General features: G+C 42.3%; 1 protein-coding gene across 2 annotated transcripts in view; it reads left to right on the forward strand.

Annotated features, from left to right (window-relative positions):
* MELK (maternal embryonic leucine zipper kinase) overlaps nt 1–13368 on the forward strand; it is an 82639-nt gene that overhangs the window by 32792 nt on the left and 36479 nt on the right. The gene's annotated exons all lie outside the window — the stretch shown is intronic.

Here is a 13368-nt window from a genome sequence, read left to right on the forward strand (position 1 = left end):
TAGCCACAAAGTGAGTTTAAAATCTCTGTTGCTAGGAGGAAAAGTGTCAGAAAATTTTCACCCTTGGACATGAATAGAGCAGACTTTAGGCTGCTCAGGGAAGAAGTGATCAAGATCCCTGGGAAAATGCTTCCGAAGGTGCTGGGGTCCATTAGTGTGGGTCACTTTTTAGGTATCACCTCCTACAGGCATAAGAAGCAGCAATTCCAAAGTGCTGAAAATCAAACAGATGAGACAGAATGCTGGCTTGGCTGAACACAGATCTTCTTTTGGAGGTAAAGAAGAAAAGGAAGGTGTATGCCCAGCAGGAGAAGGTTGAGTGACATGGCAGGACCACAGAGGTGGTGCTCTGCAGGAAGAAAATTTTTGCAACCAAAGCATAACTGGAGTTGAAACTTGCCAGAACTGTCAGGGATGATAAAAAGAGGGTTTTAAAATACTTCAGCAAAAAACAGTGCAGAAGTTACATTGGCCTATTCCAGAATGAGGGTGGGCACCTCACAAATAAAGAATTTGACAAGACAGGGATATGTATTGTTTTCCTTGCCTCTCTTCAGCATGGGCTAAGGGAGTTCCAATGCCCTGAGCTGAACCAACATGGTTTGAGAATGATAAACTCACAATTGATCCTGAAGTTGTAGGGATCTGCTGCACCAGCTGCATCCCTATAAATCTATGGAGCCTGATGGGATTCATCTGAGACTACGCAAAGAGCCGGCTGATGCCATTGTGAGGCTTCTCTCGATATTTAAACAGTCCTGGAAATCTGGAGAGGTCCCAGTTGAGTGGAAGCTGTCATAAAGCACAAGAAGGATGACCCTGCAGTGCCTGATAAGGTTATGGAGATTATTCTGAGAGGTATTGAAAAACATCTGAAGGACTACATAGGCATAGGTCACAGACAGCATGGTTTAATGAGTTAAGTCCTGCTTATCAAATCAGATTCCTTTCCTTGACAAGGTAACCTGCCTAGATGATCAAGGGAAGCCAGTAGAAAATAATCTTTTTTGATTTCAGTAAAGCTTTTGATACTGCATAAAGAGACTTCAAGACCACAATTTCCTCAAACACTAAGATTGCTGAAGACTCTACTGTAGCAAACTGTGCAACTGCTCATCTGTCACCACCAAAACCCACTCCCCCATTTCCCTCCCCACCATTCCCCCTCCCTCTTTCTACCCCACCCCAAATATGCCTCCTGGATTCCTGGAATTTGGAGTATGAGTTAAGCCACCTAATGGGAACTTGAGATAACATAAAGGTGATACTATTGTCCATTTATCTCAGGCCTGAGAAAAGGTAAAGAAATCTTTAGAAGACTGTATCCACAAGGAAAGTGCACTCAGCAGCTAGGGTGAAAATCAGCTCTGACAGGTCTTGCAGGGGGATACCATAGCCCACTGATTAAAGCCAGAAACCCACTGAAATAAAATAAGAGAAAGACTGAGCATGGGACTAAGTGGCATTAGAAGCGAAAGAATCATTTAACCAATAGAATAAGAGAAGTGTGTAGTCAATGAGCAATAATTTCTTTGTTGCTAAAATGTATAAATGGTGAGAAGTTTTGAGCAACCTCAGGACCCCTACCACTAAGAAGCCCAGGGTGAAGAGGGATGCTGCCTGGATCCACAGGGATGGTGACTATCTTTCTACTTCATCTGCCTCTTTCTCTCACTCTCTTTCTCTGCCCCCTGCTCTCTTTTCTATTTTTTTTAAATCTCTCTCTACCTCACATTTATTGTTAAATAAAATCCATACTATTAATGGGTGTTGCTTGCACCTTAATTCGTGTAGAGGCATCTCCCTCTGATAATCAGATGGTAACACACTGCCTCTCACAGGGTCCTTCTAGACAATTCAGTCCACAGCTGGAGAAACACACCATGCAGTGGGTGAGCAGCTGGCTCGCGGGTCACAGAGTGACTGGTGCAACATCAGGCTGGCAACAGGCCACTAGTGCGGTTCTGCAGGGTTCCATCCTTGGCCCAGTTCTCTTCAACATCTTCATCAACATCTTGGATGCAGGACTCAAAGGGATGCAAAATAAGTTTGCAGATGATTCAGTAACAGGCTCCCCAGGAAAGCAGTCATAGCACCAAGCTTGACAAAGTTCAAGAAGCATTTGGACAACACTTTCAGGCACATGGTGTGATTCTTGGGACTGTCCTGTGCAGGGGTAGGAGTTGGACTTTGATCATCCTAGTGAGTTCCTTCCAAACTTAGAATATTCTATAGATCTGTGGGATTGTGTCCAGAAAAGGGCACTGGAGCTGGGGAGAAGTCTGGAGCAGAAATCTGATGAGGAGCAGCTGAGGGAGCTGGAGGGATTCAGCCTGGAGAAAAAGAGGTTTGACCTTCTTGTTTTCTACAGCTCCCAGACAGAAGGGTTTGGGACAAGGCGAGGACTGGGCTCTTCTCCCAGTCAGCTAACTGCAGGATCAGAGGAAACGGCCTCAAGTGGCAACAGGGGAGTTTTGGACAGGTATTAGAGAAAATTTCTTCATTGAAGGGGTGTTAGGTCACATGGTGGGGGCAGGGGGGCAGTGAGGGGGAAGGAGACAGAAACCACTCACGCCAGATGCTCGCATGGCACCAAGAGCTTTATTTCCAAACCCCTCCTTTATATAAAGCATTTGAAAGACCCGATCTGGATGTTCTCATTGGTTTGAATCCCATGCCTCTTCAGGTCCTAGCTGGTGAGGTGGCTGCAGCATTGGGAGATATTTGGTTGGCCAACACCCTTGTCAATCACTGTAACAAAGTAGTTGTCAAGCCTTGGAACAGGCTGCCCAGGACAGTCATGAAGCCACCATGCCTGAAAGTGTTCCAAAGGTGTGTGGATATGGCACTTGGGGACATGTGTTAGTGGTGATGCTGCATTAACCCTTTTATGTATTTGATCTTAGAGGTCTTTTCCAACCTTAATGATTGTGTAATTCTGTGATCTCTTACTTACTATGCAAATTTCTGTAGTGCCTCCTACAGTTTGGGTCTAGCCCACTAATAAATATACTTAGAAAGAGTAGTTCCAGACCAATTATTGAAGAGCCTACCAGAAGTTCTACCCTCTTCAACAGATAATCTTTTATCTTTTTTACTCCCTTATCTCAGTAATTCATGGAGTAACCTCTGTCCTAGCAATTGCGTTTACTATCTATTGCAGTATGAGGTGCCTTTTGCCTTTTTGTCGCAGATTGATAAGAAAACCAGTTCTCAAAGCAGGACTGGAGTAATTTTGATATCTTAAACTGTGATATGTTGATTTTATTTTGAGGAACAGACAACAGGGAACCCTTCCTGTTTTACCCCTACAGCTCACCAGTTCACATGTTTAAATTATTTTTCCATTCAAAGCTTGATGTGCAGATCCTTTTTTAAAACTGTGCTTTAAAATTATAACAAGTAAGATATATTTCATAGAGACTGTCACTCTTGTTGCTTTTCTTTGTCTCTTTCCTTCAGAACTTGTTTAACTGGATGGCTTTGCAGATGAGCAGACAGGTAGTTCAGGTGCAATTGTCAGAGGAACTCAAATGAGAAATTGCAGCTGGTTCGCTTTAAGGTAGAAACATCTGCGTAATCTGAGTAGACAAAAACAAAATTAAATTTTGAGAAGGAAAAACCAAAATATCTTTGCATATTGAAGTTAAGGTAATTATTGAGCTCATAGAGCGAGTTTTGGTGTAGACACAATGCAAAGGAAAACCACACAGACTTGGCTATCCAGGCTTGGTCAGGGTTGAGGCTGTTAGTCTGATGGCTTGCCTTTTGTTTTACTAAATTAGATACACTAACTGAGGGAATTACAATACTGATGTATGAAATTTATGAAAACAGCAAGTTGAAAAAACAACTAGGAATGCCATATGGAAAGTTCTTCCAATGTCTAAATGCAGCCAAATTTTTGTTGGGAGAGATGGATAATAAAATTTTAGTTGTTTCATTACAATGTATTTGGTAGTAGCTGCTGGTCCCTAATAAGTTCCAGGTATCTGAGAGCTATAATAGCAAACAGCCTTCAAAAAAGGTTTGCATTAAACTTTCCTGTTCCTAAAGTCTGCTGAATGTTTGGGAGATGTTTCCCATGACCTCAGAACACATCTTTACATTCACATCTGACAGCTGCCATCCATCCCACACGGCAGATCCCACCCTTCTGCAGGTGCAGGCATTGCATGAACTGCGCAGGATACTGACCTGTTAATGATAGTGCAAGAAGAAACACCCCACTGCCAAGTCTGTAGCTGTGCCTGAGAGGTATGAAGGCACTTACAGACAGGATGTGTTCCTTTTCATTTCTGAGCACAGGAGCAGAAGCAGAAAGGAGATTCTTCCTTTTAGATGTGAAGGTAGCTGCACTGATCAGAGCATCAGGTCAAGGGACAGTATTTCCCCCACAACTGACATCCTACCTGCAGCACTGGGAGTCAGAATGGGTGAGCTGCAAGTTCTTAGTGTTTCTCTGGAATCCAGGTACAGAGGTGGTGAGCGAAACAGGTGAAACACATTGTCTTGTTGTTTATGAAAACTGCAGTACACCCAGCACAGCAGCTGGCGATCCCAGATCCCAAGTACCTTCTGAACTGTAAAAGCCATCCAGGCTCACATGAAGGCTGTCTTTGACTTAGTGAATGGGTACATTTTGATCAGTCAGATCTTAAAATAGACTTGCATAAAGCAACTCAGTAAAAACCTCTATTTCTGAAAACATGTTTTGCAGTGGTTAAAACTTAAAGCTCAATTACTAAGCTAAAATCTGAAAACATAAAGAGTAAGCCAACTTTCCCTACACCAGGGATATTGGATAGACCACAGTGTCTTATTTTGCATATTCTAGGTGAATGAGGGATAACTGTACATTTTGATAGCACCGTTGTAATTTGTTAACAAAGTATGCAGCATTATTCACCCAGGCACCTGTCAGGTTAGAAAAATATGTCTGGCAGACTTTTATTTATTTTTATCAGTAAAATCTGATTAAAGCATGTAGACTTGGACACTGTGAACTGTTTCTGTGAACTGTTTCTGTGGTTTAATATGGGTGCTGCACTTCACTAGAGAAAATAAACTCATCTACTGCCATTTTTGGCTTTATCATATTAGTGTTTTGGCAAAGAATTTATTCCATTTCCAATACTTAGTTATTTATGTGCTACTAACTAGCTTTGCTGCATTCCCTAGAGAAAGGTCCATTAAAACTCTTAATGTGACACCACATATTTTTAGTAGACTAGGAAATAGTTGCAATTTTAATTTAAATTGAAATGACTGTGTAATGGCTGGACAAATCACTCTCCAATCCCTAGAGCTCTTAATTGTAATTCTCCATTGTTTCTATGCATAAATTTTCTTTTTAATTGCTCATTCTGAAATACTAATTTTTTTGAATGTACTGTATTAATTTAATAGTTTTTTTATGGTCAACAACTTCATGATTAAACTTAAATGCTAAATATAAAAGGCGGAAATAATATGCCTGATCAAGTGTTGTGAAAATAAACTGTGTTTGAATCTTGAGATGACAATAATTTAAGAAAGGAAGGAAAGGGAAGGGGGAAAATTTTCTACTGGGAGTAATGGGCAGAATTCATTGTGTTTCTGCAGCAGAGAAGCTATAATCATAAACAGCAGTTCTTCTTTAGCCCTTCCTACTGCCTTGAGTCATCATCACAAGAAAACAACCCTTTACCTCAAAAAGAAATCGGGTAGTTTATATGTTGCATCAACAACAATCTGATTTGTTTTGGGCTGGGCAGAACCAGGGGCAGATCTTACTTCCTGGGAGCTGGCAGCTGTCCCAGTCCAAGGCCTTCACAGAAAGCTGTCACAAAGTCTTACTCATCTTCCAGAGTCCATCTAAGACATACAGCTGCCAAGCTGTCTGTCCTTGGCATTAGCTCTTGGGGTGTTGGCTATCATCATTGATCAGAAAACTAGAGATGCAGACTGTGGCCTTTCTCTACTCTCAGTACTAATCTTTTAATATAGCAAATTTTCCTTCCACTCAATCTGCCTCACAGCCTTGTGGCCCTTCTTATCTGTATCACCTTCTTTGTCCTCCTCCCTGCCAGTTCCACCAGTTCCTCCTTTCTTCCAGAACTCTACCTTCTCAGTTCATGACACCTCTTAGATCCTTTGTCTCCCACTCAAAGCCTTCCCGTAAAGGATGCTCTTGCCCTGCCTTCCTCAAGTGCTCATGACATCCCCAAAATCTCTCTGGGTCCTTGGCTGCTTCTCATGGATTACAGTTTTCTCAGTCTCTTCTTCCTGTCCACTCCCCTCATCCAGGCTTGAGTTTTCTGAAGTGATAACCACTTTTCTTGAAGACAGTACCAAAAAAGTGAGTTAATGATCATCCTTTCTAGGACAAAATTCTCCCTTTTATCTACTGGTAAAAGGAGAAAAAATCTGTCTTGGACAAACGGTTGGCTTCAACAGCAAGATGAGGTTAAACCTTCAGAATACATCACAATCCCAAGGAAGAACTATGAGTCATAAGAAACTCTATGAAGAAAACTAAATACCCCAAGATATCCTACAGAAGACAATTCCCATGTCACACTGCTGCTGCCAAGCAATATTCATAGAATTAAAAAAAAATTCAGGTTGGAAGGGACCTTTAATGGCCATCTAGTCCAACCCCCCTACAATGAGCAAGAACGTCTTCAAAAGCTTTGTTTTGTGATATGTGCCACCATGCTCATAAAATCATGTGTGAACACCTGTCTATCCCACATCAGGAGGCAGCTTACTCATATATGTGGAAGAGGAGGTGTTAATTTCAGGGGATTTGGACAAAAGGGCCTTTAATATCCCTTCAGCGCAAACTGTTCTGTGATTCTATGATTTTATGAATGCCAGTGGTATTTGCAAGCTGGGATACAGTAGCAGATTTAGGACCTCCAGCACTGGAACTGCTCTTGACCTCTACCAGGCTTTCTCCTGGAGTGCAGGAACTGGATGTCCCCATAAAGGTTTGGCTAGAGAAAGGATTCCCCATGTTTGAACTCAGAGGAGGTCCCCATCAGCACCAGACGGTACACTCATGGTGCTCAGGAAACACCAGGGAAGTTTTAAGGGGTTTCATGAGGCTGAGGAGCAGTATAGGAAGCAAGCACTGAAAGTGACATGATGTGGTAAAGTTGCCCCTAAGAAGAAAAAGCAATAAACATTTTCCCAAGAAGATAAATTATTCAGATTTACCTTATAAAATGGTGCTAGCAATGGTGAAAATCCAATTGTTGCTTGCAATTTGAAACTCCCCATAAGACTCAGTTTTCTTGAAAACCCATAGCTATCTGAGAAAGGAGGAAGCAGAGGAAAATATTTAGCCTTGCTCCAGTGTTTATTTTCAGGGTTTCAGCTTCACAAGCCAGCTGGGAAAATGTAACTGAGTTGCTGGATGTGCTGACCTCGAGTGCTGGCAAAGGGAAATTTAGCTAGGATAAAGCAGAGTTCCCAAATGGGAAACAGTAAAGTGGCTTCCTGCTGTTGGTAGCAATATCTTCATTTTGAAACATGGAGATCTGCACTCAAATCTTCTAAACTCTCTCTATATCACTGTGCAGCAATAATTTACAGCCTCCTCATGCAAATGATCAGGATAATACAGGTTTTCTTTTAATTAAAAGGTCAGCCACTAGGAACTCATTCATTTTTAATTAATTGCATAGTAATAGGTTTTCTATTTTGTTTAACTTGTTGGATAAAAGAGATTTTAACATTGGGATCTGGGCTGCGTAGATAAAGTCTTGTTCAGTACACACTTAAAGAAAAAAAAATAAAGCAAAAACCAACCAGTGATGTGTGAATTCTGAAAGGCCAACTGTAAACCTGTATGTTTCCAGCTGAACCTGTTTGTATCATAGTCCTTTAGACACTTACTGTGACCAGATCTGAGACTAAGTAGACTAGACTTCTCTGGAAAGCTCAAAGAAAGAGGGGGTCTAGACAAGGCTTGTGACTCAACAGGAGAGACTGTGACTCAATCATACTGTAATGCATTGCAATAGATGAGTTACTATTGTTATGAGTTGTTATTTAGGTACTTTTTAAGATAGTTTTATGTAGATATCAGCAATACTTAGATACTTTACTAGCAATAAATTTTATCATAATCATCCCCAAATTGTGTCCCATTTCTCATGCATGGCTGAAGGCCTCCCCTCAGCTGCTCAGCCACAGCATAGACATACCACTACACAGACATACTCAGTTGTATAGAAATAGTCCTATGACAGGTGATTTTGACTGTGTGTGGATAGAAAGGAAAAGACATTGCACTAAGAGAGGACCAACAGGATGCTGGGGAATCCCAGCCTACTGCAACACAGGAGTCAGATGAACAATGTCAGATGCAGAACCCCAAAAGGCAGCAGTGAGGCACAGATCCAGAGTAGGATGCTAGACCCAGGGGCAGTAGTGGGGACATTCCTCCTATGCCCTCCTGGGAGCTTATGATATAGAGGGGGTTTTGGGGGCTTTGTCCTCCCTCAGGGTCTAGCAAGTGTTTGGAGAAAGACAGGAGAAGAAGGCAGTGTTCTGCAGCTGAGAGCAAGCTCCTGTTTTTCTGTTCATGCACAATCCTCTGCTCTCTCCCTTTGCAAGCACCAGCTTGCAAGGAAAAGCCTTGTGCTGGGGAGAGCCTTGGTGGGGAAAGCATCTGAGACTAGGGAGAAGCTGCAGAGTGAACTGACCCTGAAGCAGAGCACTGCAAAGGGGCCAGCAGCCCCCCTGGCAGCGACAGTGCTTTGGGCCAACCTGATCACAAAGCCGCACATCCAAGTTGCAAGGGCTTTATGGATGTGTGAATTTTAAGTTTGGAGAAGAGAACTGCAAATGCACTTAAGGGGCAGAGTGAGTGATTTCTGTACCCCAAACACTGAAATCCTTGTTTCCTAATACTGTGAGTCCACAGTCACACAGCCATACTAATGGCATGGGCTGAAACCAGCTGAGTTTCTATAAGGCTTTGCAAACAGGGCTCAGGCTCATGGATAACCATCACTGGAAGTGGTCAACACCAGGTTGCATTGAGCTAGAAGCAAGCTGGTCTAATTGAAGTTGTCCCTGCCCATGATGGGAACATTGGAACAAAATTATCTTTAATGTTCCCTTCAACACAAACCATTCTGTGCTTCTTTGATTCACCTTGGTTTATCTTTGATTACCTCGGTTATTCTTTGATTACGTTGGTTTTGATGAGTCAGGGAATGGTGATCATTACCTGCATGCTCATTGCTGGGCCTCCAGTGGGATGGGAAGTGACCAAGCAACCTGACAAGCCATGATGAAGGGCTGTGCAGGTCACTGCATTCCTCTGGTGTGAAGCACTCACTCTTTGGCAGGGGTTTTCCCTGTGACCTCTTAGGGACCAAGCCTGTCCTGCCCATGTGTCCTAGGGTGACGTTATGATGCTTGTATCCCCATTTGTGTGTTCTGTTTATGCTGGATATTATGTTCTGTGCCTTCAAGACTGGCTCTGAAGAGTGAATGTTTTGTTTTGGGTTTTGTTATCAGCCCGCTCCCCCACGGCTGGCGGGACACAGAGACAGGGAGTACATAGTGCGGCTTTTGCTTTTTGCTGGGCTTTTTGGCTTTGCTCTTGCTCTGGCTTCTGCTTGCTCCTGCTTCGCTCTTGCTTTTGCTTCTGCTCATTAGCTAGTTTAGCTAAGCAGTCCAATTTTTTTTTTTCTCTGGACTGTTTTTTTTTCTTTTTTCCTTTTTTTCCCTTTTTCCTTTTTTTCCCTCCCCTTTTTGGAACTACTCGAACCTGCTCTGGACTGGGACCTGGAAACACCGAGAGCTTGCACCTCGTGGCTTGTAGCAGCCATCTCCAGCGCCGGAGGGACTGACAACAGAGCAACCACCCCCCAAGAGAGAGACTTTCTGAATTTGTCATCCTTTTCAGAGTGGTGAAGGAGTGTTATCATCTGGTATTGTTCATTCTGTGTGCTGGGGGGTGCTGTGCCTGTTAAATAAACAGGTTCTTTCCACTTCTCTCCGAGGAATCCTTCCCGAGCCGGTTGGAGGGAGGGGCTGTGTGGGTTTGCTTTCTGGAGGGGCCTCCTTTTGCAGATTTTCTCCCAAATTTGCCCTAAACTAGGACACCATGTAATAAGCTTCTCTGTACACCTGGTCTGGGTGCTCAGTTTGCTGATCTCCTTTCCTCATGAAAATTCAGCCAAGAGTCACCACAAATCATTCTCCTTGACTTTGTTTTCAGGGTCAGGGTAGATGTTTTGTTCAACCAGAAGCAAAATGCATATCTTGACTTCCAGAGATCTCCCTTAGAAAGGAGCTTTTGCAGTAGCAGGAGGAGAATGGTCATTTCAATGTAACTACAGGGGGTGATTAAAAAAAAGTAACAATACCATAACATTTAAAGGAAGCCTGCTCTGCACCCTTGTGGCCTGTGTCAACTCTGGAGATGGCTTTGATGAGGGTGTAGTGGGCAGCAGTTCCCCCTCTTGGAGGTGCCTCTGTGACAGGCACCATCATATCACAACCTGCTGGGGATGGTGTCTCAGTCACTTGGCTTGCTTCCAAGTTGTGTGTCACTCTGTGTGTAGCTTTTTTCAATATGTTGTCGCTTTGCAGTTTTGACCAGTTTATAAACTGTATAGTCAACTCTTCCTTTTTCATCTCTTTTCCTGTGATTTTTTTGCAACTACTTTATAATCTCAAGGACTGGTGTGGTACTTCTGCCCCTCTTTCATGTTTCTGAGTTGGAAATCTTTCTAAAAATGAGGTGCTGACACTTATAAACTGTAAATCATTGATTAGTGTGAGATTATTTAATTAAACCTTAGTAAAGTAATAGCTATCTTACTATACTACTCCATGGGCATTCCATACTGGGATGATCCCATCACAGTCAGATAGACTGAATAGACTTATATAGCTGCTCTTACTGTTCTCCTTTTTTTGAGAGAAGTCAATCTATTCTTCATGTGTATGGTTTCACTTAGCAAAGATCATAGGGAAAAAGCTAATTTCTTCTAAAAAGGCAAACCAAAGAAGTTTTACAACTGTCTTGGTTTAGGGCAAATTTTGTAGGAAACTTCTGAATTGGGGTCTCTTTAGAAAGCAAATCTAAGTGGCTCCTCCCCAAAAAGGAGGTTTAGGGGAAAAAAGATTTGGCAAAAGATTTCTTTGCAGAAAAGTGGAAAAAAACTGTTTATTTAACAGGAAAAAAAACCCAACAAAACCAAACAAACAAAAAACCCCACAACTAACAAATAAACAAATAAACCAAAAACCCCAACAAAAAAACCACAACAAGCTGTTTATTTAACTAGCACAAAAAATGAAGACTATTAAACAATAAATTTCTCGCCACTTTGAAGGGATGACAAATGCAGAAAGTCTTCTTTGTGGGCTGCAGCTTGGCTCACTCAGTCTCTTACCAGTCTTTTTGGTGTTGGAAAAATGCTGTGGCTGGGGCTAGGCTCTGGTGGGCAATTGGTGTGAGTTCTTGGTGCTCTTCTGAGTTCTCAGTCTAGAGCAAGTTTGAACAGTTCTAAGAAAAAGAAAAACTATAGTCTGGGGAACTTCTCTGCTTCAGCCAGCTAAAAACTAACTTAAAAAACAAAGGAGAGCTCTCTCTGCTCTCTGTAGACAACATAGTGTAGGAGAATGATGCGGGGGACCAAGTGCAGTTTCTGAAAACAAACTCCGTGATTCTTCTCTCCTCCTCTGCTCCCAGAACCAGTCTTAAAGGTGCCGAACTTATTTCTGGGCTAAACAGACAAATGGGGATACAAGCATTATAAAGTCATCCCAGGACATTAGCGCACACACACACACACAAAAGCACAAAAACACACACACTCACCTCCTCCACCAAGATGTAACAAGAGTGTCCATTGAGCATTGAGTTTTTTAGTGTATCAAATGGATTTTATTAAACATGTGTTCAAAGATTGTGTAAGGTAAATTCATTAAATCAAGTAGGGCTCAGGTGGTCATGGGCAGGTTACAATGGTCTCTGGGTTGCTGCTGGCATGGCAAGGTTTATTAAAATGATAAAGTTACAAGAGGAGATGATCCTGCTTACTATGTACAGAACAGAAAGGGAAAAAAAAAGGTTAATCAAAAAGTCATAATCATACAAATGAGCACAAGCTCATCCTGAAAAGCAATTACTCTTTATTTGTCCTATCAAATGTAAACCAAAAAAAAAAATCCCTTGCAAATACATCCTCTTTGGTGATTTTCATGTATTTAAACATTTTATGATAATTTAATCATAGAAAGGATCTTTAAGAATACTCCCTGTAAATAATTACTAGAACTCCATTTAACAGCAGTGTGCCAAACCTGTCCCCATGGACTGCAAGCACTGTGTTCTATTTTCTATGACCAGAGCTCTGAATACCACTTTGGATGCAACTCCTCCAACATCAGCATCAAGCCCTCTGCTGAAGAGACTCAGCCAGGCTGTTGTCCCTTTTGAAGTTAGGAGGAATTTGCATTTTCCCTGAGGTTTTGAACATTTAACACGGGAAAACAAGCATCTTTACATGCTCTGTCTATTCCTGACCAGTTGACTTACACTGCCTCCAAGTATAAGAGATGTTGTGTCTGTTTGTGTCCATGCAAAGGGTTTGCAATGGTCTTTTTGGTTCTTGGAGGTGTATGCAAGGCAGAGAGGATCTGAGCTCCAATCTATTGATAGGGAGATAAGGTCTGTTTGGGATAGCCCACTTCTCCAGACATGTCAGTTTTTGGGAAAGACAAAGACCTGGAACGCTTCTGGGTGTGTTAGGATTGAAAAATGCTTCTTCCCATTGCAGCTATCGTTTGGCACCAATGGAAGACAGGACACATACACAGAGACCACAAATTACAATGAGCCCAGCAAGGGGCTGTGCTGAACTGCTGTCCAGACACATTCAGGGTGTGTTTTTCTAAGTGTACAAGTTAAGACTTCTTGTTCCATCCTCATAGTGTCATACCTCTGATAAGACCATCTCTGTTAAGCTGACTAATACAAAGGCAACTCCTGTTATTAAATCCTTCTCTTAGGAGGTTTTTGGTTTGTTTTTTTTTTTTCTCTGACTAGATGCCAGCAAGCCAGAGAAGAACCTTGTGAAGTTCAAAAAAGTAAGAAGCCAAGTACTGCCCATGGGGAGGGATGATCTCGCAACCCAGCTGGAAAGCAGATGGCACAAAGAACATTAGGTGTCCTGGTGAACACAAACTTGACCATGAATCAGCAAAGAAGGCAATGGCATCCTAGGCAAGAGTGTCTCCAAAAGGCTGAGGGAGGTGAGCCTTCCTTTATACTCACTGTTGGCAAGACACATCTGGAGTATTGTGTCCAGTATTGTGCCTCCCACAACCACAAAGGCTATGATGGAATTG

Source organism: Motacilla alba, chromosome Z (assembly GCF_015832195.1).
Source record: "Motacilla alba alba isolate MOTALB_02 chromosome Z, Motacilla_alba_V1.0_pri, whole genome shotgun sequence".
Taxonomy (NCBI): Eukaryota; Metazoa; Chordata; class Aves; order Passeriformes; family Motacillidae; genus Motacilla; species Motacilla alba.